Raw genomic sequence first — 26,627 nt, 5'->3', positions numbered from 1 at the left:
GTTCAATCGGCGGGCAGAGCTACAGTGCCTGTACAAGCCGCCAATCCGCAGTATATGTATTGTGGCGGGTCAGCAATCAGATAATATGGCATATATAATTGCTACACAAGCCATATTGTAATTGAACTTTATTACCTTTCCTTTTCATTCTGCAGCTCTGTAATTTTCTGTAAAATGCAATATGGCAACCTGGAGGTGTTCTGTACACAGATGATATTTAGAGCTTCCCCCAGGAATTTTATTTCCTGCTTGTGTGGTCAGCTTACTGATTTTCTCAGAAGTCTTCACCAAGATACAAATCAAATTATAGGCATCCTCTGCAACAAAAATGTCATTTTTCTGAGATGAACTCAAAGGGAAACCACGTTCAAAATGATGCAGACCCTGCTACTTTCCTCATTAGAACCCTGCAATTGCAGCAGCTGATTGATAATTATAAAGTCACCCCCATTAACATTCACTTTGCACCAGGGTGGATAAAAATCAATGATTTTTTTTAAAAAAATTAAAAAAATTGGATTTTTTTTAATATAAATCGGATTTTTTTGATTTCAATCAGATTTATTTTTATTTAAATAGGATTTTTTTTAAATAAAATGCTTTTTGAGGAAAATATATTACCATCCAAAGGTTATTCCATCATGAAATAAAGATTAGTTTTTTAATTATGTAGAATAAGGCTGTATATGTTTAATTTTTTTGGTAAATAAATTCCATTAATCCATTCACAATGTCATGCTCTTCCAGACGTTTTTGTAAGATTATTGGGCAGTTTCTCTGCCTACAAGATATTATCACAGATACTTTTGCAGTTCTCAAAACTGAATTTGACTCAGCGGAGATCACATGCCTCTTCTTCACAGCAAAAATGTTATAACATGAACAGAGTTACGAAAAAGACCTTAATCCTAACTTCTACAAACCTATGAATACAGAATCAACCCCTTCAGTGCTAAGTTTCAAGAAGTTCAGTGAATAGAATAGAAACAATATTTTTCTGATTGTTTGGAGTGTATAGATCTGCACAAGAAGAAAGTGAAACTATGTGTGAGGAGGAAGGGGCTGACAGTCTAAGTTTCATAAAATATATATATTTTGTTTAGCCAAATTAGTTATTATTGTTTCAGTTGAATAAATCTATTTAAATTGTTATTATTAAGGTAATGATTATTTTTCTCCTTCCTAAGTACAACAGAAAAGTTGTCCAAATATGAATGATTAACCTATTAAACTGGGGATAAAAAAACTAATATGAAAAGTTGTTATTCTAAAAATCTTCATTTACTTGCATATTAAAATTATACCAGCAAGAATTAGTCTTTATGTAGAAAACTATGATTTAAATCAAGCCTTACTGACTAGTGAATTAAATCGTGATTTAAATCAGTTTGATTTAAATCAAATCCACCCTGCTTTGCACATGCTATTTCTTCAGAAAAACAAATGGCAGGAAACTGCAACAAAGTTATTAAAATCCCTGCAATGTACATAGATCACCCAGAGGGGAATGTTTTCTTCTCAACAAAAGTGGAGTTACTCTCTAACACACATTATGCAGGCATGGCCCACTGTTGTCACTATCAGGCAACCCACCCTACAAAATGCCATGCAACCATTACTAGAGTAAATGCATGTAGGCAGAAATTGACTACAAAGTAGCCACAGGAAACCAGTAACACTGAGATGCAACAAAGAGTAAATAAAAAGGTGAAAAAAGCATTTAAAAAAACATAACAGCTGTTCATGATACATTTCATTTAGCTGGGGTTTACATCTACTTTAAAGACTTTTTTCTTCTTTAATGTGTTTCTAATCAGAATGAAGGCATGTTGTGCTGTGTGCTGAGAATTTCTTTGTTTATTTGATTTATCTGTTTAAGATATTTCAGAGATTTTAGTCAGCTTCAAGATTCCAACAGTTTTCAACAAAAAAGTTTATCATGAAAAGTCAAGAGAGACAACACCACTCTGTGATCACTGCTTGAAGAACATCTGTCACCTTCGCTCATCTGCACATGAAAAACGTACCAGATGAAAACAATTTCCAACTAATTATATATTACATTGATTGCTTTGAATCTTTCTTAATTTATACATATGTATTGTACCTCCTTAACCACTAGCCTACAGGGCACTTATACCCCCTTCCTGCCCAGGCCAATTTCCAGCTTTCAGCGCTGTTGCACTTTGAATGACAATTGTGTGGTCATGCAACACTGTACCCATATGACATTTTTATCATTTTTTTGTGACAGATAGAGCTTTATTTTGGTGGTATTTAATCAACTCCGGGTTTTTATTTTTTCTTAAACAAACCAAAAACCACTGAAAATTTTGAAAAAAAAAATTTTTTCTTAGTTTTTGTTATACAATTTTGTAAATAAGTGATTTTTCACCTTCACTGATGTGCGCTAATGAGGCTGCACTGATGGGCACTGATAGGCTGCACTGATGGACACAGATAGGTGGCACTGATGGGCACTGATGAGGAGGCACTGGTAGGAGGGACTGATGGGCATTGACAGGCATCACTGATGGGCACTGAAAGGCAGCACTGATACATGGCACTGATATATGGCACTGATAGGCGGCACTGTTAGGCGGCACTGACTGGCACTATTAGGTGGCACTGACAGGCACTGATGCACACTGATAGGCGGCACTGATGCGCACTGATAGGCGGCACTGACTGGCACTGATAGGTGGCACTGATTGGCAGCACTGATGGGTGGCACTGATTGGCATTGATAGGTGGCACTAACTGGCAATGATGGGTGACACTGAAAGGCAGCTCAGATGGGCAGTGATATGTGGCATTGGTGTGCACTGGTAGGCACTGATATGTGGCATTGATGTGGCACTGATGGGCACTGGCATGAGGCACTGATACAAGACACTCATGGGGCTACACTGATCATCTGGGCACACTGATCATCAGTGCCCCGATGATCAGTGTACATGTTCCCTCCGCGGAAAGCCGATTGCCGGCTCTCCTCTCTTCTCGAGCTGTCAGCATGACAGCTCGAGAGGAGAGAAATGCTGATAACGGCATTTCCTGTTTTTCCCTGTGATCACATGACCGAGCCGACATCTTCGGCTCTTTCCGTGATCGGTGATCCGCTGTGTCCGAGGGAGAATGGGAGGACGTCATATGACATCCTCCCAGAACGAGAGAACCACCTTGTGTCTGTCATATTACTATATGGCGGGCGGGAGGTGGTTAAAAGAGAAGCTCGGGAATTTAAAAAAAAAAAAAACATTTATACTCACCTAGGCGGATGTATCAACGGCCTTATACTGCATCCGTCCCCTGACACCTCTAAAAGCAAGATCTGAGTGATCAAAGACCACTGATTACTCAGTTCTCTGTCTTCACTGAGCAGAGTGTCAGTGACTGTCAGTCACCGGCTATGTGCTCTGACCCTCCTGTGCTCACTAGCGCGCCGGGCTGTGGTTGGAGTTTCACAACAGTGACCACAAATTCTGAACCCCAGGATCTGCCACAGATGCATGGTAGAAATGAACTGGAACTTCCTCCTGTCAGGTTGCTATGGTAGTGAGCTCTTGTAGAATGCAAACTTGGGGTTCCCCAGGGCGCAGAGTCTAAGACCCAGCCTGATTCTTCAACAGGGAACCTGATGGTGGGGATGGACTTGCAGCAAGCTGCAACCAGGTCATGGCCCCCCAGTATGCCCAGCTGATTATTCAGAGAACACTCGCATGTGCATAGTACAGATAGCAGGAGATAGAAGAGGATTCAAGAAACTAGCTGAGGTCAGGGCGGATGGCAGGCAAGTAAAATGGTAAACAAAGCCAGGGTTGGTACACGCTAAGTCAGACAGAGAATGCTTGTAATACACAGCAAACTAGGAGTTCAGAGAAACTGGGAAGTTGCTCAGGCAGTGCGGACCGCTACGAACATGTGTTATACAGGGAAGCAGACTGGGAGGTGTGCAAGGAAGTGATAGAAGGGAAAGGGATCTAAATCAACAGCAGAGCAGGCAATGCCCATTGGTGAACATAAGTGAGCAGCACATGTGAATAAAAACACAAGTCTAGCAGAAGCACTGCAAAAAGGAGGTAAGAATTTCAAAACTGAAACTTTTCAAAACTGCAGGCTAAACTGTGACTCCTTCCTAATTTAAACCTTGCAATTCAGGGTGAGGCCACATACTACTGGTTGGCTGATAATGCAATGGCTGACAGGTCATTAACTTTAAACATGTAAATTTAAAAGGAAAAAAAAATAAAACTACCCCTTAATATTATAGTTTCTCTTTAACTGTTCCATTTGCAGTCCACATACAGGTATGTGTACCAGTTGCGTCCTCACTATAGCTCTGACTTCAACAGACCCCTCATGATATGTATTACACACACTTTGCCATACTGGATCTCCTTTCTTATGTCTGTTGCCAAGAAAGACTACGATGAATATGTATGCAAGCAACTACTGACATTAGGAGGCATCAGAGCTCCTATGTACCTATGTAGCTCTAAGGGCTCGTTCACACTTGACGTTATTTCTAACTCTTGCCGAAGGACCCTATAGCGTTTGACAGGCGTTTGGGAAGTGTTTTTAACGCTCCTCAAATGCCCTATGCACTGTTTTAAGCCATTTGATAGGCGTTGGCCAAGCATTAAAACTGCACCGCAAATGCCTATAATGAAGTTAAATGGTATTAACGCTTTGCTAATGCCTCACAACCACGTCGCAACCGCAGTGCAAACGTCTGCCAGGTGTTTGAGGAGCTGCACCATAAACTTGAATGGGAGGCTTCAACTCCTCCTGACTCCACATGAGGTGCCAGTTTTGCCATGATGCAATGCTAACGCTTCAGTGTGAACAGCATTGTGTGCTGCCATGTGCAGAATTTTCATATGCATTTGAGAAGCGTTAAAAACGCTTCACAAATGCCTGTCTGACGCCTGCTGACAAAGCTAGTGTGAACGTAGCCTAAGGCAGCTAGGATCCCAGTTTTGCTTGCTCCTTTATAATTAGAAATAGAAACTTCAGATTAAGCTTATAATAATGTAACATATTTAGTATTTGTAGCTAAGTGCTTTGCTAAAAAAAGAGAGTGAGGGGCGTGTCCAAGATGGCGACCGGAGCGGCCGCATAATCCTGAGCTCCGGCGCCGAAGTGTTCAATCCGCTGTCATCCGTGCAGCAGCGGATCACGGAGAGGCAGCGGAGATCCCTGGGGACATCTCCTAGACCTGGGAGAGGGGCTCCGGGTAATATTTCTGCCCTCCGTGGCGGCGGATATCTGCGGCCTGGTGCGGCCGCGTGGGCCGGGGCTCCGACGCCTCACATCCACACCCGCTGCCATCCGGGTGGTGGGGGATCATCCAGGGACATCCGAGGCGCCCTCTGCATCAGCTGGATCTGTGAGAGGGCGCCGCTCAGTGTTGCCACTCCCCACTGCGGCGGGCAGCTGTGGCCTGCACCATCTGACGGGGCCTTCCTCTCATCCGGTCACAGTGAGTAAGGGGGGACGGGCTGACAGTCCTCAGGTCCCCCCATTGTGATTTGGGGACTGGGTTTCACAGCTGCGGCCCCAGACGCCATCTGCCTCCGTTGCAGCGGCCCCTGTCGGGCTCCGTGGCCTACTGGAGCCCTGATACTGCTTCGAGGGGTGTTTTTTTGGATTTGCCCTGGAGGGCCCTGTGCTTGATATTGGGGGCCCTCTGCTCCACACTCTGCATCCCTCTCAGGCCCTGGGGTGGGACCTGGTGCTGTGACCCTGCTCCTGCAAGATATAAAGTGGTTACTGCGGCCTGTGTCCTCTCTGCCTTTTCACGGCCTGCTAAATATTTTTACAATATAACGTCTCCGCGGATGACCCCGACAGCATTCATGTAACTACAACCTTTAATCTATTTTGGGCGTTATAGGTCTCCTGGGGTTATTTTCTCCATTTCTTATCCAATTTACAGCTGATCACCCCCAGGAGACTCCCTGTATGCCGTCCACCAAGAAAAAAAAGGGACAAGCTCAAAAGTCCCTCACGACATACCTACTTAAGGCACAAGAGCTTTGCAGCATGTCTCCAGTCACTACAGAACGAGCATCCCTGTCCGATCCCACACAGGATACCATAGCTCCTTCCTTAGCCCTCGTCAGTGAAAATACACAGCAACTCACAAAGGGGGATCTGGAGTCTTGTCTGGAATCTATGTACACCAAGTTGGCCACCAAATTCCAATCAGAATTGCATAAAAGCACTAATGTTCTCTCTCAGGAAATAGCCACATTGGGCTCCAGGACCGACCGCTTAGAAACCAAACACGATGAACTTAGCTTAGCCTATGGTGAACTATCCAGAGAGCATGACCATCTACAAACGGCTTTTTTACAATTGCAGGCGCAGGTAGAGGACCTAGATAATCGCAACCGCAGGAATAATTTGCGAATCAGGGGAATTCCGGAGTCTATATCTGACCTCTCATTAACCACAACCAAGTTATTCAAGTCACTCCTTCCGGATCGCGACCCTGGGTCTTTTGCCTGTGACCGCATCCATAGAGCCCTGCGCCCTAAACCTCCTAATGACAAGCCGCCTAGAGATATTGTCCTGTGTATGAAGGATTTCCTGACCAAAGAAGACATACTTAGAGCTGCTCGTAATACCCCAACAATCTCCTTCGATGGCTCGGTTCTACAAATCTTTCCAGATGTTTCCCCGGCCACGTTGGAGAAACGTAGAAAAATGAAGGAAGTTACCACTGCCCTGTTCTCAGCTCGTATCCGCTACAAGTGGGGCTTCCCTTTTAAGCTGATAGTTCCACATAATGGGAGCACATATATAGCCACATCCCTTCTTGAAGGTAGGGAAATTTTGGCCAAATTGGGCCTGGCGGATGCCCCATCGCCTCGGCGTCCACCCTCCACCCCTCGTGTTTCTCCCATTTGGCATACTCCATCTCCACGAAGGGATAGAAGGAGAGTCAGACAAGCACCGGGCTGACAGGACCATTTTCACATGCCTGATACCCATTGTTTTGACGGTCCTTGGTCCTGCCTATTGTATATTATGACTTTGACAGGAACTGGGACACAGGGATTTTGCTCTTTATCTCTTACACTGTCAGGATATGCATTTTTGTGGTCGCTGCTCTGATATCTTTGTGGTTCTGCGAACTATGTGTGCCTTGTATTAATAGCTGGACGAGTTAAGTTTTACAAGGGTCTGCGGGCCCTCTTAATTACGCCCATTAAACCATGGTCTCACAACTCTTGGACACGTTTCCCCACCCTGCCTCCTGACATGGCCGGAGGTGTTGCCGCCCGATTGAGGGGTGACGGCTCCGTTTTCCATGTTTTACGGAGACAGGGTCTGGGCCCATTTGGCCCGTTAATGTCTGAATTTTTTGTTTTATCAGGTATGGTAAATTTCCTGCCTGATCCATGTTCTTTAGTTACCCTCTCAACTGTAGGAGCTATTAAAGCTTCGTTTCTATTGTTTTTTGCTCATTCTCTTCACAAAACTTTAGTGTATGACGTTGGTATTGTGCCGGTCTGTGGACGTCACGACCCCCATGTTGGGGTCTGGGGGTCCCCTAGGCTGGTACTGCTGCAGGTAGATCTGTCTGATGTGGACCTGTGGGTCATCATGTCTAGCCAAATAATTTTAGGAGATATCTCTCCAGTGTGTATTTTTACGCTGATAGTGTCAAACTTTGTTTACTATGGTAATTCAATGTATCTCGCATAATGTCCAGGGTTTCAATTCGCCAAATAAGCGCAAAACAGCCTTTCTTCAATATAAGCGTCTAGGAGCTAAAATTATATTATTACAGGAAACACATTTTGCAGCCACAAAACACCCAACATATTTTCATAAATCCTATAGGCAGGGGTATTATACCCTACATTCCTCCAAGAGTAGGGGAGTAGCCATCTTTCTACATAACTCATTCCCCTTTGAGGTTCAACATGTGTATCGTGATCCGGACAGTAGGTTTATCATTCTTAAAGGCACCCTTTCCGGTCGAGAACTTACGATTGCTAATCTTTATGCACCGAACTCGGCACAATCTTCCTTCTTTTCTAAATTTTTTGGTGCTCTGGATAGGTTTTTATCCCCTCATCTATTGGTGGGTGGTGATTTTAATCTAGTGGCAAACCCTCTTTTGGATCGTAGCTCCTCCTCACACTCTTCCCAAGCTTTCCCAAAATCCCTTACCAGGAGACTGGATGCCCTCCAGTTGGTGGATGCCTGGAGAGCGCACAACATGGGAGCCAGGGATTACACATTTTATTCTCACCCACATGACTCTTATGCCAGATTAGACTATATCTATTGTACCCCGATTTTACTAGCTAATTCTAAGACAGCTTGTATTCACTTGAGCCCCTGGTCGGATCACAATATCTTGGCTTTATCTATCACATTTATAGGATTGGCACCTACTCCCTTCTCTTGGAGACTTAATGACTCTATGCTAACTGATGTTGACTCTCGTCAAGAGGTGGTTACATCTATCCGGGAATATTTTCAATCTAATTCAACCCCTGATATATCCTCGTCCACACTATGGGTAGCCCATAAGGCGGTCCTACGAGGCCGACTTATCTCCATGGCTTCATCCAGAAATAGAAAACATTGGCAGCAAGTACTACTTCTTACCCGAGAATTAGAAGCACACTATAGAAGTCATGTTGCTAATCCATCTCTCCTCAATAAACAGTTATTGTCCCAAAAACGCTTAGAACTGAATACCCTGCTTTCTCAAAAGACTGAAAAGGCCCTCCGCTGGTCGAAGGCCTCGTTCCTATTACATAGCAACTCAGCATCTACCATGTTTGCAAGGAAATTGAACCACTCTCTGCGCCCCCCACACGTGTATAAGCTACGCACTAATTCGGGTACTATCTCATCTCTACCTCAGGAAGTCTTAGGTATTTTTGAAAACTTTTATTCTAATCTACTAGCTTCTCCGCAGTCAGATTCTGTTCCTCCATCAGACTCATGGCTGGATTCTATATCCCTCCCTGCTCTTACACCTTCTCAGATTGCCTCCCTTAATGCCCCTTGCACTTTGGAGGAAATAACTTGTGCGATTAGTGCGCTAAAACGCTCTACTGCACCGGGTCCAGATGGATTTACCGCTAGTTATTATAAGCATTTTGCCCCCACGCTGGCTCCCTATTTGATAACTTTATTCAATGATGTTTTGCAGGGGGGTAGGTTCCCTGAGGAGATGCTATTGGCTAATATGTCCCTAATACCTAAACCGCAGAAAGACCACTGTTTGCCACAAAACTATAGACCAATCTCAGTAATGAATAACGATCTGAAGATATTTAGCCGTATTTTGGCGAACAGGTTGGCCCCTATCATCTCCTCTTTGGTTTCTCCAGACCAGTCGGGTTTTATTCCCGACAGATTTATTACTGATAACATTCGCCTCACTCTAAATGTTATTCAAGATGCTAATTTACATTCCAAAGAGGTTCTGTTGATGAGTTTAGATATAAACAAGGCCTTTGACAGTGTTCTTTGGCCATATTTATTCTCCCTGCTAGGGAAAATGGGCTTTAGTGACGGGTTTTTGGCAGGCGTGCACGCCCTATACGACTCTCCTAAAACAAGAATAAGGCTTCCTGGTTGTAACTCTGACTTTTTTACATTGGGTAGAGGCACCCGCCAGGGTTGTCCTCTTTCACCCCTTCTATTTGCGCTGGTGTTGGAACCTTTGGCATTGGCGATCAGATCACATTCGGATATTTCTGGTTACTCATTATTAGTTTCACATTTTAAAATGAGCATGTATGCCGATGATGTTATGCTTTTTCTTACTAACCCATTGACTTCATTGCCTAATTTATGTGCTGTATTGAACGATTTTGCCTTAGTGTCAGGTCTCACCGTTAATTTTACCAAATCGGTGATTATGCCGGTTAATGTTCCTGACTCCCTAAGTGCATCTCTCCGTAGCTCTTTCCCATTTCGTTGGGTCAAGGACAGGATCTCCTATCTGGGGATTAATCTCACCCCTAGATACTCGGATATGTTTACTGCTAATTATCCATCATGTGTATCACGTCTCTCTACTCTATTGAAGATTTGGCATGGTTATCATATTTCCTTTCTGGGTAGAGTCACGGCTGTTAAAATGAATATTTTGCCCAAACTGCTTTATCTTTTTAGATCACTGCCAGTTCCAGTTTCAAAAACGTTTTTGGATCACTTTCAGCGGACTGTTAATAATTTTATTTGGGGAAATAAGCATCCACGTTTTGCTTCATCCATTTTGTACCGCTCACAACGGACGGGAGGTCTTGGCCTCCCCAACTTTTGGCTATATTACCTCTCTGCTCGTTTTGCGCAATTATCACAATGGGCTACTATTAATTCTCAAATCCCATGGATCAAGTTTGAGTCTCAATCAATACGCCCATTTTATTTACCGGGAATTCTATGGTCTAAAATTTCCCCCCGATCGCTTACTTTTCATAACTCCATAGTGACTCATTCGCTGACTCTCTGGTCCAAATACAAATCTAAATTGAATCTAGTCTCTCTTACCCCCCCAGGTGTTTCATTTTTTGGTGACCCCACTTTTGTTGTAGCTTTTTCTTCCCCTCAACAGTTTCGTTGGTGGTATGATCGATCCTTTATCAGATTATCGGATTTTCAAAGAGGAGGATCGTATATTACCTTTGATATGCTACGTGTGTTGTTTGATGTTCCTCTTCGCGAGTACCTTCGCTACCAACAGATTAGACATTTTTTTAATTCACACTTTGGCCTTATGCCATCTTCCCCGATTTCTTTTTTTGAACGTATCAGCCGTGACTCTCCTAGGGGTAGGGGTCTTATCTCAGATCTTTATCACCAATTTTTGATCTGCCTTTTTCATACACCCCCCTCTTATCGACAAAAATGGGAGGAGGATTGTGGTATCACTTTTTCAGAGGAGGATTGGGATTCCATGGTGGATAATATATGCAAGAGTTCTAGATCTCTTTCGGTTCGTGAGACAGCCCTTAAGGTTTTAACCAGATGGTATTACACCCCATCGAGACTACATGTATTGTTCCCACAAACGTCCCCTTTATGTTTCCGGGGCTGTGGCCTCACAGGTACTTTGGTTCATATATTCTGGGATTGCCCGACCATATCTTTGATTTGGTGTAAGATATCTGAGGTGGCTACCTCACTGTCGGGTACCCCGATACGATTGTCCATACAGACCTGTTTATTGGGGGCCAATATCCCAGGGGTCTCTGATGCCAATCTGAGATTGATACATACATTATGTATTGCCACCTTATGGTCTATTGCCTTACACTGGAGGTCCAATGCTGTACCCTTGGACTCCGTTTTACACAGAATTGATACTGTAATGCTCATGGACCGCATTCATTATACCCTACTGGATAAGATGCACTTATATGATAAAAAATGGGAGTCATGGAGAGATTGTAGACACTTATTGCATGTTTAACAATATTCTCAGTAAAAGTTGCCTGACATGTACTGTTGACGGATGTATCTTTAACTTATCTTATTGTTCACGTATTTCATGCACTCGTAATTTACTCTTTTCCTTTTTTTTTTTCTCTCTTTCTTATGTTAATATACTTTTCTGTATTGTACATTTCAAAAGTGCCTTGTTTTCGTTGAAAATAACACTTGAAAGTGTGCTGTTGTTTTACAGTCTACTTATATTCAATAAAATCGTTTGTAAACAAAAAAAAAAAAAAAGAGAGTGAGAGAAACACTGGCTGCAGCTGATCACTGTAGCTGCTGCCCCACAGTGCTGAACTGGTTAATGGCCATATCAGCAGGAGGAGGGAGTGCTAAGCAGGAAGAGATCAATACACTGATTTAGGCAGCACTGCACTGTGGAAACTGTAGTCCAGGGGAGAGCGACTCTACTGTTCAAGAACTTTTGAACTGCATTTTCCTAAGAGAGATTGTCAGGAAGAGACAAAGAGCTTAATTTTTCTCAGTCTGTACAGGACACAGCTTCCTCTTGCAGTGAGGGAAATCGGAGAGTGCACATTCACCATCACATACACTGGAGAGTCCAGTGTACACCATCACAGCTGTATATTAGAATAGAGCTGCATTATCACTGGGACTTGTGAACTGCTGCTGTGGGGATTTATATCTGCTGCTAGAAAGAGTGAGCTCTGAACTGACCATACATCCATCTAGCAGCCTTATTGGAGCTTACAGGCTTTACTGGGACTATTCTCACATACAACTACGGTACAACTGGGCCCTAATGCTAGTCGGCTAAAGACTGTCCCTTTCCATCTGCTTCACAAGGACCTTCACCTATTGCTTATGCTCAGAGGTACCTCTCAGGGGATATTGCATCCTCTCCTAGTCATTCTCCTAGAGTGCACGCTAGACTAGTTATAATATTATTATTTTCAGTTAATGCTTATATGCACTGTTCATTGAGTTAATCCCAGTCTAGTGGTACAGAATTCTAAGTTACCTTGGCATAGTAGTTATACTGTCTGGCACAACACTGTGCCTGAACCTACCTTTTGTGTATTCATTAAGGCTCCATGCATAGTGGGCATCTTAACAACGCTGGTAACGTTAGCTGTGCGTTTTTTTTAGCATTTTTGTATTAGCGTTTAGCGGCATTATGCCGTGTTTTTTCACATTTGCGGTTTTTAGCATTTTTTAAAGGTTTTTTTTTTTTTAAATTGGGGGGGGTTCAAAAAAGTACAAAAAATCTGGTTTGCCACGATTTAGCATGTTTTGCCACATTTTTAAGCATTAGCGCGTTTTTACAGCTAAAAAACTCCTCTAGAAACCCTGTTAGGGATCCGGGTGTGACCAGAAATGTGTGGACTGACACAGAGAAGTAGCATGCTTCAAGAACACAGGCGTAGTCAGGGCTGGAGAGGTGGAATGGTCAGACAGGCCATTTGGTACTGTTAAGCCGCCTGGCAGAGTCTCTATCAGCCCACCGCACGGACGCCCTCAGGGCGCGGGGTCTAAGTCCCAGCCTGCTGTTCACCAGGGCCTCTGATGGTGGGGATGGACTTGGTGCAGACTGGAACCAGGTCGCAACCCCCGAGTGCGACCTGCGGTGGTAGAGAGTACTGACAGGGGAGTGCAGGAACGGAATCTAATTTGGAAGAGGCAGATAGATACACTGGTCTGATCCGAGCCGGATGGATGGATGTAAGGTCGGTTACAGTATGCGTGGTCAGACAGGCCAGGTCGGTATTATGTGGGCAGCGAGGTACAAGAGGAGCGAGCTAAGAATGGTCAGGTCACAAGCCAGGCTCAGCAGGGTGCGAGCAAATACAGTACCAGGGATCAGACGGAAGAGTAGTCAGGCAAGCCAGGGGTTAAACAGGAGAGGAGCAGGATCAGTAACAAGCAGAGGTCGGCAACGGAGTATACAGCAACACAGGAACAGGATACAAGGGCTCATGGGAAACATTTACACCAAGGCACAGATCACAGGTCTGGTCATTCCTTAAATGCACCTGCTGTAATCAGCCCCAGGTGTTGGCTGACTGCAGAAGTGAGCTTCTGGCTGCTGAGAGCACCTGCTGGTCAGCCCTGGTACTGCAGCCCACACGGCAGGTGAGTCCCACCACCAGTGCTGAGTCCATTCCTGACAAACCCACTAGTCCTGTTTATTTTCCAGCCAAAAAACATTGATTAGTCTATATGTAAGCCGTGTACCGGGGTGGGCTCCCCAGGATACAGTGAAGTCACGAACGAGGAAAGCAACCTCAACACCAGCTTTTGCCACAACAGAATTTTCCTTAGATGTGGCAAATAAACACAACCACAAATGCTGGGAACATACAATAAATTTACATACACCCAGCCCAAAGGCTGAGACTCTTGTGCTGAACAGCACTGAGCCTTCTGATGGATGAAGGTAGAAAGTGAAGTAATTTACCTATTGGCGGGCACAACTAAGCTGCCACACCTTACCCGTTATTACCCTAAAAGAGCAGGAATCAGTGTATGGGTGTATGGTATGGGCTAGCCTACGGTGCAGCACAACAGCTTACAATCTTACACAAATCTACAGTATTCCCCCTCCCATAACTGGTCCTGTAGCACGTGCCTGAGTATTCCTTCTGAGCAAAACGCCAGTCTGGCTTGAGTTTGTGGGATTTTATCAGCTCTCCAATGTGAAATGCCACTTTAAGTTGTGCAGTCCTTCCAATAATCAGTAACAACACTTGTGGCCTGACACAAACAGAGACCCTAACTAACTAACTATAGGCCTGGCCTCAGTCTCTAGGCGCCAACACTGAAATGAGGTGCGTGCACGATCTTACCGACCCGGGTCTGCTTTTCATCCGCTGGTGACTCTGAAGAGAACAAATGTCTCTCCAGCAGGCATGCAGTATCGCAGCATATGCTGCTTAGTTCCTCTGCTCTCATCAGCATTCCAGGCAGCAGTCTTCCTCTCTCTGTACAGGATCAGGGTCTTGGACACAATCAGCTTCACTTAGCTGCAGCTCTGGTTACTGAGGGATGCTTTCACACCTGGATGTCATCAGATTCTCAGCCTACAGGGCCCCTTATTCACCATGCTCCAAAACATGGCTTCTCCCTCTCCTTCCTGTTCTCTCTCCACTCTGTGTGAAAACCCCACCTCTTCATGAATATACAAATATCTATGCAGTCTGAGGCTGTGTTAGAAAAACAGTGACATCTTGTGGCTAAACCGCAGAATGTCAGTCAAAACATTTAATTTACGGGGATCTCCCGAATGGAAATAATGGCAGCTATGGGGAGGAGCCTGTTCATGGTGGCAGGGGAGAGAGAGATGTAAGCTCTCTTTCCGCAAGGCAGTCACCTTCCCCGCAATGTGCCCCGTGAATACCGCTGGAGATGCCCGGGAGGCCCTACCTGTGAGCAGGATCCCACCGGTGAAGTGAGGAGGACGGCTGGAGGTTCCCGTTCGAGACAGCGGGTTGCTGAGAGCCTGGAGGACACAAGGCGGCCACATGACCCCCCGCAAAGGACTACTGGGAGGAAGGGAAGCCGGCCGGCGTTCCCAGGCAGAGGGGAGGCATCGGCTTCTCTCTAACAGCTGCAAGTGGAGACAGACAAAAGCAGGACCCTGTGAGGAGAGAGAGCAAGAGAAGGGTGAGCAAGAGAAGGGTATAGCCGGCTAGGTGTGTCGAGGAGCTGGGAGATGCTGGCTTGACAGAGAGACACCCTGCCTGCTACCTGTTAAGGAGAGCAGGAGGAGGGAGAGGAGTGTGACCCAGAGGAATTCCCCTAGAGAGGAAATAAATACAGACAACAGATAAGGAACCTGGAAGAATGCCTCACTGAAAAAGCAGTCAGAAGGAGGGTGAATGAGGGTGGCTGGACTGTATATTGATTCTGTGTATGGAATATTCAGGTTGAAGTAGAGGAGGAATATACGGAGGAAAAGGGGGATTCCCAAGGAAACAGAAGAAAATTTGAATCCTCCCAAAGGGTAATTATAGCACAAGCCCTAGAGCTTAGAGAAGAGGGATTGTATTTACAGCAAATATGAAGAGTAAAAATAGTAAAGGGAGTGGTCCTAAGCACCCCAATCTGGAACGATCAGGAAATATACGTCCCAGGGAAATGTGACCCCAGAAAGATCTCAGGAGGCATGTGAAAGGAGTATATTGGAAAACAGTTTGGATAAGAGTGCCAGGTCTTCTGAGGAAATGGATAACAACAGCCAACAAACATCAGAGGGAACAAAGTTAAGAGAAAATGAAGGAGAATTACAAATCCCAAATAAAAAGGAGGTGGCAAGGAGTAGAAGAATTGGAAGAAAAAATTAAAAAACATGCTCAAGCTATTCCAGAATTAAAAAATCAGATAATGGAGATGAGGAAAGAACAAAAAAAACTGCATTATAAGTTGGAGATACAAGGTAATAAGAATAGGAAAAATAATCTCAGGATAAAATGAGTCCCAGAGTTTACACAAGGAGAAGATCTAAAAGGGACAATATGTAAAATCTTAAGCTCCATTATGGATAAACCCAATACTGAGAAATATGAATTGGACAATGTATATAGGATAGGAAGGTTCCAAAGGGATCAGGTGGAAGAGAGACCAAGATATGTAGTTGTACAATTCAATATATATGGAGATAGAGAAGAAGTATGGAAAAAGATAAAAGGAAGAACCAGTATAATATATGGAGGAAAAAATATACAAGTGTTTGCAGACTTGACACCTGAGACATTGTGGAGAAAGAGATCATTGAAACCACTACTAGAACAGATGAAAAAACAGAATATACAATATAGATGGAGTAGCTCGACGTGTTTAATTGGATAGAAGAATGGAGTCACTGCATACCTGAGATTTCCTGAGGAACTAAGAGACTTTTTTGATAAACTTAATATTCAGAAAATAGAGATCCCAGGTTGGGAGGAGGAAGAAGGGGAGATATGTGCTATGAGAAAAGAGGAATGGCAGCTAGTTAGAAGGAGAAATAGAGAAATGATAGATAGGGGGACATTGGGGGTAATGGAGGGAAGGTGAGCTGCACATGGACAGAGCCCAACCCCAAGATTAAAAATCAAATGTGGCATTAGGGCCACAAATGATTGGAAAGCAAATAGTAGGCCTGGTAGGGGAGAGGGGGGAGGGGTGGGGAGGAGGGGGGGTGGAGACAGATGGGGGCGGATGGGGGGGAGGGGGAAGGGGGGGTGGAGGGGGTTATGGAGAATGGGATGGAGGGGTAGTGGGGTAGTAACACTCTGCGGGACAAGAGAAATAAGAAAGAGGAAGGGTAGGAGGAAGAAGAAGTTAAAAGAAGTAGGGTAAGATGGAAGAAATAAAATTTATAACCTATAATGTAAAGGGGCTGTGTTGTCCTGGGAAGAGATTCAGGTTAAAGAACTACAACATAGAACATCTTCGGTGGTATTTCTACAGGAAACACATCTAGAGATGGAGTCAAAGGTTAGGCTGAAGACTAGATACTTTCCGACATGGTATTATGCGGACTCACCAATTAAAAGAGCAAAAGGGGTTGCTATAGGTTTCACAAAGAATATAAGGTTTGAGGTGGAGAAGAGAATAATGGATCTGGAGGGAAGGTTTTTGTTTTTGAGGGGTAAATTACAGGGAATCGAGTGTACAATAGCTAACATATATTGTCCAAATAAGAAACCGGAGATATTCTTGAGAGGTATATTGAAGAAACTGATGGATTTTAAAAAGGGTTGTATGATAATAACTGGAGACTTTAATGTCTGTATGGACCCGCGGATGGATACCACTTCCCATGTGAGGAGGGAGGAGAGCAGGTCTCTGAGATTATTAAAGAAACTGATGCATGAGAGTCAATTAGTTGATATATGGAGAATCAGGAATATGAAAGATAGAAACTATACCTTTTTTTCACATGTACATGAGATTTACTCTAGATTGGATTATATACTGGTAGAACATCGATTTATAGAGTCTATAGTAGAAGTAAAAATTGGAGGAAGTACACTGTCGGATCATGCCCCTGTTGCAATGAAGTCTTGATGGGGTAAAGAGGAAAGCGGGGGTTTTGTCTGGTGGATGAATGAGGCACTCCTTATGGATGAAGAGATTGATCGAAAGATCGAGAGGGAAATTAAATGTTTTTTTGAGGAGAACGAAACAGAGGATGTGTCGGTTGCAACAGTGTGGGAGGCCCATAAGGCCTACATTAGAGGACTACTCATTAGAAACGGGGTTAAAAAGAAAGGAGGGAAAAGATTAATAGACTGTTAAATGAAATATATGATCTTGAACAGGCTCATAAAAGGGAAATGCCTAAGGAGATAATGCAGAAAATAATAAAGAAAGAAGAACTAGAGAATGTAATGGAGGAGGAAAAAAGAAGCGTTTTTAATAAAGTAATAAGTGAAAGGTATAGATGGGGAGATAGGCCGGGAAAGAACTTTAAGGAAAAAGAAAAATAGGAATTATATAGAGAAAATAAGAAATCCCAAGGGGGAATTAGTGCACTCTACTAAGGATATCGCTAGAGTATTTAAAGATTACTATAACGAGTTATATAATATTATACCCCAGGATATAATAAATAAAACTGCAACAGTAAATAGAGAAAAAAGAAGAACATACTTAAAAGAGGCAGGTCTACCAAAATTAAGCGAAATACAATTGAACTCCCTAGAAGCAGAAATTACATCAGAGGAAATAACGTTAAAAGACACTGTGGTGGGGAAAAGTCCGGGTCCAGATGGCTATACGGTAAAATATTATAAAAAATATAAAGAGTTATTAATACCCAAATTGAAGATACAGTATATATGAACGCTCTGGGAAATGAGACAGAAATAAGGGGAGAATCCTTACAGGCTAATATAGTTCTAATCCATAAGGAAGATAAAGACCCCTCGCAGTGTGCGAGATATAGACCAATAGCGCTGTTGAATGTAGATACTAAATTGTACGCAAAGGTTTTGGCAAATAGACTGAAAGGTCTGACGCCGGAGTGGATGCATGGGGATCAGGTGGGGTTTGTCCCAGGGAGAGAGGGTAGAGGCAATGGTTTGAGATCACTGTTGCTCATACAGGAAGGTAGAAGGGGAAAAGCCCCGGTGATACTGATGTCAACTGACGCTGAGAAAGCATTCGATAGAGTGAGTTGGGGTTTTATGATGGACAACTTGGAAGTGTTGGGGATAGAAGACAGAATGAGAAAGTGGATCGGAGAGTTATATAGAGGGCCTACTGACGCTATCATGGTTAATGGAGGAAGATCGGAGCTTTTCGAGATGTCAAACGGTACAAGACAGGGATGCCCATTATCCCCACTGTTATATGTTTTATCATTGGAGCCATTGTTGTCTACGATAAGAAAGAACGTAGATACAATACATAGATACGATAAGGAAGAACATAAGGTGGCGGCTTATGCGGATGATTTGATGTTCTTTGTTGGAAATCCTAGAATGTCACTCCCAAATTTAATGAAGATACTGAAGGAATATGGGGAATTATCAAATTTAAAAATTAACCCGACAAAAACTGAAATTTTAAATATAAACCTTAAAAATAGTGAAAAAGAAAAAATACAAGGCAAATTCCCATTTGTTTGGAGAAATAAAGAATTAAAGTATCTAGGGATAAAACTGTCAGCCTCAACTAAGAATCTGTATAAAGCTAATTATATCTCACTACTAAACAAGCTTAAGGAGGAGTTGAAGAGAGTGGGAGGAGGAAATCCATCTTGGATAGGTCGTATAAACTTGATAAAAATGGTAATTGTGCCCAAAGTATTATATAAATTTCAAATGATTCCAATCAAACTTCCAAAGGCATATTTTAAAGAACTTAAAAAAATGATAATAAGGTATATATGGAGGAATAAAAAGCCTAGAATATGCTATGAAATGTTGACTAGTAGTAAAGAAATAGGTGGATTGGGTGTACCAGACTTTAAGAGATATTATAAAGCGGTGATAATTGCGAGAATTTTTGATTGGACTCATAAACCAGAGAAAAGTTGGGTCAAAATTGAAAATACACTGAGTGGAATAAATTTAAGTAAAATTATATGGGTGCCTGCACAATATAGGGGATTAGAGGATAGCACAAGTACGTATACTTTTAATGTTTTAAGAGTGTGGGAAATGTTACACAGACAAAAGGGATGGGTTTTTAATTCACAGTTGATGCCACTAAGGAACACAGAATATTTTACCCCAGGGCAGGAAAACATCGCAGGGAAATGGATTATAAAACAAGAGGCGCAATTGAGAGATATAATGGTGGGGGAGGAATTAGGATCATATGGAGAGTTGGAGAAAAAAAAGGGAGAAGTTTTCAATAGGATGGATAGATTACGATACTACCAACTGAAACATTTCTTCGAAAGCCTCCCAAAGCCTATGAGAACTAGAAAAGAGTGGAATCCATTAGAGAGATTGTTGGAAGCACGGGGAGATGGGAGACACAGAATTGCAAAAATATATAAAATATTAACTGAATTAGACACTGACACAAAATTGATACACATAGAGAAATGGGAAAGAGATATGGGAAGGGAAATAGACGAGGAGGAGCAAAGGAAAATGTTTAGATTAATTCACGAAAACATTAGTATGCGAGAGGTGGAAATAAATTACAAGTGTTTTGTGAAATGGCATATTACACCTAATATAGAGCATAAATTGAATGGGGAGATTTCACGGATGTGTTGGAGAGGTTGTGGAGAGGAGGGCACATGGTACCACATATGGTGGGAATGTCCAAGAATACAGGTGTTTTGGCGGAAAATAGTTTATTTAGTAAGGAAAATCACTACAATTAATATTGGATTAGACCCAGAGTTATGTCTTCTCCATATCACAATGCTTTCAGTGAAATTATATAAGGTCTTGGGGATATGGCATTATTTGAATGCAGCGAAGAGTTTGATACCTAGGTTTTGGGAAAAAAAAAAAGAGGTGCCAACTGAGGAGGACTGGATGGGTAGAATGAATCAGATCTGCGGGACAGAAAGACCGTATTACATGCATATAGATAAGATGGAGATGTATAATACAAAGTGGAAAAAATGGGAAGAGTATAGAGGAAAAGTGAAATATATGAAGATATAATACCCCCTGAAATGGAAATGGATTTAGAAATAATAGAAATGTATGGTGTAGAGGAGAAGAGAGAAAACGCAGAGTGGGAGAGGGAGGTGGGGTGGGAAGAGGGTGGGAGGCTGAGGAGAGGGGGGGGGGGAAGAGGGAGGGTGGAGGGGAGGGATTGAAAATAATTTATGCAAATAGGAAGATATTGTTTTAATGTCTTTTTAATAGAAATGTGAATGTGATTTGTATTTGGATTGATAAATTAATAAACATTTATAATAGAAAAAAAAAACATTTAATTTACTCCACACAATAATTTACTTCCACACAAACAGTGTTCAAACAATAAGAGCTGTTTCCCCATCTCACATATGTGTGCATGGACACCTAGGAAAACATGCTGGGGGGTTTACTAGCTGTATAAAAAAACACAGAAAACAGCAGCTGTAAAAACATGAGGACTCATGCTCAAGGTACTATTTATTCTAACCAATACCCTGAGTTAATTTACCACTAAACAGTTTTGTTTCTATTTCCTGGTGCTAATTCACAGCTGATGTAAATGTAGCTATTTTCATGTTCAAGTGCCTGCAGTAACTTTCATTCAACCAGGTGTGTCAGAGGGCCTGAGGTTGTTTTTGGAGGCAAGGCACACACCTCAAATTACCAATCCTGGGGGAGTAGGGCTACATATTTAATAATGAATTAATAATAATTATCAACAAATGAAACCATTATGACAGTTGACACAACCGACACATACAAATCTTAACCAAAGTCATAAAAAAAATGCTTAAAATGTTACCACCTTGCAGCTACAAAATAGCCAGTTTATCATATAAATTGTCTTTGTTATGTTGCAAGCAATTCTGGAAACCAGCATTAAAGGGAATACAGTCCTGTACACATCTTGTTTCCTTCAGAGCCTGCTATGTGAGATAAAGAAGAATCGGGATGTTTACACCCATATTACTAGCAGATTATCTACAAGATCTAGTTCTCTGTGAGACATGTTTAAGAACTGAAATTTCCAAAAATGCTAGTATTTTCAACTCAACCAAAACAAAACATACCAAGGAACAAAATGCGTCAAGAAAAAAGTGAAACATCAATTCTTCTTAACCTATTGCTGCCATTTTAAAAGGAAAATATTATCTTTTTACAGATTGTTTGTTTATATATATGTTTAGAGACATACTGTCAGCCCAGATTCCACCAAATGCAGCAAAGTTGATTGGACGGAACTTCGCAGTACAGATCAACACACTGCAAAAGCAACCCAGGAGATTTTGAAGGAAAAGAAGTGGAATATTCTGCAATGGCTGAGTCAATCACCTGATCTCAACCCAATTGAGCATGCATTTCACTTGCTGAAGGCAAAACTAAAGGCAGAAAGACCCACAAAGAACAACTGAAGACAGCTGCAGTTAGAGCCTGGCAAAGCATCAGAAAGGAGGAAACCCAGTCTTTGGTAATGTCCATGGGTTCCAGACTTCAGGCTGTCATTGCTAGTAAAGGATTCTCAACAAAATATTAAAAATGAACATTTTATTTATTATTAATTACATTTGCATTTGTCCAATTACATTTGAGCCCCTGAAAATGGAGAGACTGTGTACAAAAGTGGTTGCAGTTCCTAAAATTTGTACTTGATACTTATGTTCAACCCCTTGAATTAAAGCTGAAAGTCTGAACTTCCAATTCATTTGGATTGTTTTGTTTTAATTTATGCTGGTGGCATACAGAGCCAAAAGTATAAAATTGTGCCTGTGTCCACATATATATATACCCTAAATGTACTGTATATATATATATATATATATATATATATATATATATATATGGCATTGTTTTAACAATTACGTACTTTGGTTGTGGCTGGGTGCACTTTGTGTGTGGGGGCACCTTTCCAGTTGCTATCAGAGCACTCCATTTTCAGTGGGGTGGCCCCTGTCCTCAGGCCTTGAATCCCTCCAGCTGTTTACCAATGTTTACAGTCACCCTGAACTTCATGGAGAGCACTGCTGTTCATGAGGGTATAGCAAGTAGCTTTGTGTGTTCTGCATTGTTTCACTTAACTAGTGATTCTCAACTTGATTCTGTTTGGGAGATTTTCTTAAAACTGGTACACACAGAATCTTGTGGAGCTGTGAATAGTAACCAATCAGCTTCTAGGTTTTATTGTCAAAGCTTAAAGTTACATTTTTGGAACATGTTACATGTTCTACCCATATTTAGGGTAGAACATGTAACATGTTCCAGCTCCTGCCAACAGATCCTCCAGTTTCCCTCTCAGTGTGACAGCAGGCACTAGATCTTTTCTCCGCATCGGCTGTCACTCTTTGAAAAGAGCGTGGCTGTGTGTGCAGAGCAGTTTCCTGTGAAAGGATGAACTACAAGTACCGTCATTCACCGTAGTTGACAGCTTGGAGTTCTGAATGAATTGCGAGGGTTCTTGTGGGTTGGTCCAGCGTGGTTCAGCATTAGTGATTACACAGAGCCCAGGTGCAGTAACCAAATATATTGAAGATAAAGTTCTACGGGAAGGCACACTACTGGGAACACTAAAAGTATGTCTGACAATGTAGAACTGAGCTGTCCCAGAGGGTGGAATGTAGCCTGGCTGGTCTGTACCCAAGCGGGAGGATTCCAGGAAAGATGGCATGTCCCTTCTATTGTGGAATCTCTCCCTACCAGTAGTCACTTTCCCTGATGGATGGGTGACCTGTCCCTATCCTGTCCATTCGCAAAATGCATGCCAAATCCAGAATAGACTAAATAGACTCTGCCCCACCCAAGATAGCCACCAGGGTCACACGAGGCAGCAGCATCCAACCAGATCACTTCCTCAGAGACCCAGGAAACCATAGAGGAACAGTTTCTTCCTGACCTCCTCTCCTCCTGCGATGCCACTACGGTTGAGCACCATCTTCAGTGGAGAGAGTTGACTGCACCTGTCTACACGCTGATGAGTGCTTTCGTAGTTTCATAGTTCATTCACAAGCCCTGAAGCTTTCAAACAGACATTCCATATGAAAGTACAGGCAGAAAGCTGCAGGACTTGTCTGCAGAAGGCTAACATTGCAACCCTGATCAGAAACATGGCTTCATCAGTTATTATTTGGAAAAAGAAAAAGATGTTATTGAGATGTAACTAGATTAACCAGAAACAAATCTGTGGGAATGCCAGACATTATCTCAACTGTGTAAAATCTATTATTTTGTATGTACTAATTACAGTAAGTTTAAAGATGAATAATTACTTTAAATGATATGTTAAAGTGTTTTGTAGATAAATAAATGTAAAAGATTTTTAGCTGCCTGCAAATCACGTCTATTTGTTACATTCCCTTATCCTTGTACAGATCTAATTGTATTCGACATATCGAGCTTTGTTGGGCAATAAACGGATAAGAATTCATTTGCACTGTAGGCTCATGCTACATGTTGGTCTGAGCAGTAATTGCCTTTATGGCCATACTCCATGGCCCTGCTTTTGTATATAGCTTACTTCAGGTGATCATTTAGATAGTAGTAGGGGAAATCTAACAAATTTTTAACAAAAAGCTTTTTAAAAAAAAAAAAATCAGACGTAGATGTAGTAGGAGGGGTGCCACCTGTGTGTGTCATTGACCCCTATGGTCAGCAATACTTTGTTTTTCTGGGTACATCTTAAAGGACTAACATGACCTGGAACCTGCAGAAAAAAGGACTATGCTTGTCTGAAAGTGTAAATATTGACATGGCTGGGTGTAATCCTGGTTTTCCAGGCACAGTGTGTTCATAACCGGACTTGTTGACTTGTCTGAAAATTATATATCCACCTAGAATCTAACCTCTCAGAGACTTGCAGACTTTCCACTCAAACACCAGAGAAAGATTGTACCAATGGTTGAGGGTAGAGAGAGTGGAAAAGGGGAAACCAAGATACTATGAAGTCTCATTCCAATGTCTGGCAGCAACAGCCTGGGAAGCCAACTCTACAGTAGGAGTCTAGAAAGATCATTTGTTACTGCTGCTGGAAAAGGGACATATTGCTGAACATTGCCCAATTGTAGATGAGACAAACACCAACTGCTATTTGTGGCTGTTGCGTGCACTGAAATAAGGGGAAATTAAAAAAATGTATTAGAAATGTGTATTGCTGGATTAAAGTAGCTTGAAAAGCTGACTTAGTGGCTACAGAGCTCTCTCATGTACATGGGGAAACTGAAGAGTACCATGGCAAAAGTTTCCTTTCAGATCTCCCTAGGTAACCTTTGTTAACAGATGGGTCTAGTTTCCCACCTTCCACATGATGCCATTGTGGGAAGGAGTTTCCAAAATTTTTAGATAATCCAGATCACCAGTTAATTGTTCCTTTGGAATGTAAATGTGATCCTAGTAAATCATCAGATGGTTTTTAGGAGTCTTCTGAGTTTCCCTTGTCTGTGTTAGCAAGGGAATCAACAGAGCCTAGGAATGAGCCTCCGTTCTCAAAAGAGAACCAGGAAACTGGTTAGCCATATTATAGCCATATTATAAGTTCACAGATAAAATGTTGCCACTGAAAAACTGAAAGACCCCACACTAATAAGTACCCAGGAGAATGTGGTAAAAGTAGATAGAGAGATAGTTAACCCAGAGGAGAGGTTTTCCCTCCCATACCTTATCATATAAAAAGCACCCATTATACTCAGGATGGGGAAAGTACTGAGCAACTGGTAGTGCTAAAAACCTTATTGAATTTTGGTATCAGAGTTGGTCCATGGGCACATTCCAGGAGAGCATTTGGAGCAGAGAAAACAGAGAAAACAGTAGAGGGGTTTTACTGACCTGGGGGTGCAAAGGAGGTGGAAATGTACTTCCTGTCCTATGTGATATACAGTATATCTACACCAATGCCACATTTCTGTAGCCCTTTGGTTCCCCTTTTTGTCACCGAGGTTCCTTACAAGAGGATCACTATGGATTTGGTTGTCCTTTCCTGAGGTCCTCTAGGAGGCATCAATATATTCAAGTGATAGAATATGCCCCCCAGCATCCAGAAGTAACTAATCGATTTTCTGACCAAGATTTCATTTTTTTCTCCTCCAAACACAGTGAGTTGAGTTAATGCCAGATAGGTCAATGTTGGTCTCATCTGACCACAGCACTTTCCCCCAATCCTTCTCTGAATCATTTAGATGTTCATTGGCAAACTTCAGACGGGCCTGTACATGCGCCTTCCTAAGGAAGGGTGAATTTACAGGCACTGCAGGATTTCAATCCATGGCGGCGTATTGTGTTACCAATGGTTTGTTTGGTGACTGTGGTCTCAACTGCCCTGAGATCATTCACAAGCTCCTCCCTTGTAGATCTGGGCTGATCCCTCACTTTTCTCATGATCATCCTTACCCCATGAGGCAAAATCTTGCATTGAGGTCCAGATCGAGTAAAAAGCTTCAGGAAGTTGTCCTCGGTTAAACAGTTCCTTGGACATTCCATGTATCCCTCATCCCCATCCAAGTTCAATACCCCTAATATAATTAAAAAAAAACAAGTTCAAGGACTGGTTACTGTCTCTGGAGTGGAAGGCCAGAAGGATATGCATGTTGCCTGTCTGTGCAGGACTATAAGGAGACCCAAATCTCTAGCGACTCCTAAGGGGGTAGTGCTACATTACTTAATCCAGAATGTATACACCCTTAAACAAGAAGTGTGTTACTGCTAGGATCACCAGGTGAAGTAAAGGGAAAAAAGTCTGAAAAATTAAAACTAATGCAGCCACCATATCTAAGGATTTGTAAGCTGCAGTGTATTATGTTTTTGTTTTTAAGTTTTATACCACTTTAAATTGTATTTTAGATATCAGGGTACTCCCCTAATCATTTGGTAATTGATACGTTTTGTTTATTTATTAGCACACAGCATCAGGGCTTATCAATTTTACCTTTTTGTTAAAGCAATAAAAACCTGACAGAGGTTGTAACCACTTGACTTTCAGCGATGTACCAGTACATCACTGGACTTCCCGTGGTTATACTGGGATGAGGCCTGCAGCTGCAGGCCCGATTCCAGTATTTTTTTTTTTAGAGCCAATGGTTGGCTCTCTTGTAAAGCAATTCTAGT

At 42.3% G+C, this 26,627-nt stretch overlaps 1 long non-coding RNA gene across 1 annotated transcript; it reads left to right on the top strand.

Annotated features, from left to right (window-relative positions):
* Positions 1-3,895: 3,895 nt before the first annotated feature.
* Positions 3,896-22,088, top strand: LOC149459852 (uncharacterized). Its single transcript, XR_016313192.1, has 2 exons — positions 3,896-4,079; positions 21,461-22,088. It is a non-coding gene; the product is annotated as an uncharacterized LOC149459852 (long non-coding RNA).
* Positions 22,089-26,627: the final 4,539 nt, after the last annotated feature.

The sequence above is a fragment of the Staurois parvus genome, unplaced genomic scaffold (assembly GCF_062004578.1).
Source record: "Staurois parvus isolate SC_StPar_1 unplaced genomic scaffold, SC_StPar_1.0 ptg000244l, whole genome shotgun sequence".
NCBI classification, from domain to species: Eukaryota; Metazoa; Chordata; class Amphibia; order Anura; family Ranidae; genus Staurois; species Staurois parvus.
This window is presented reverse-complemented; position numbering and strand designations above follow the sequence as displayed.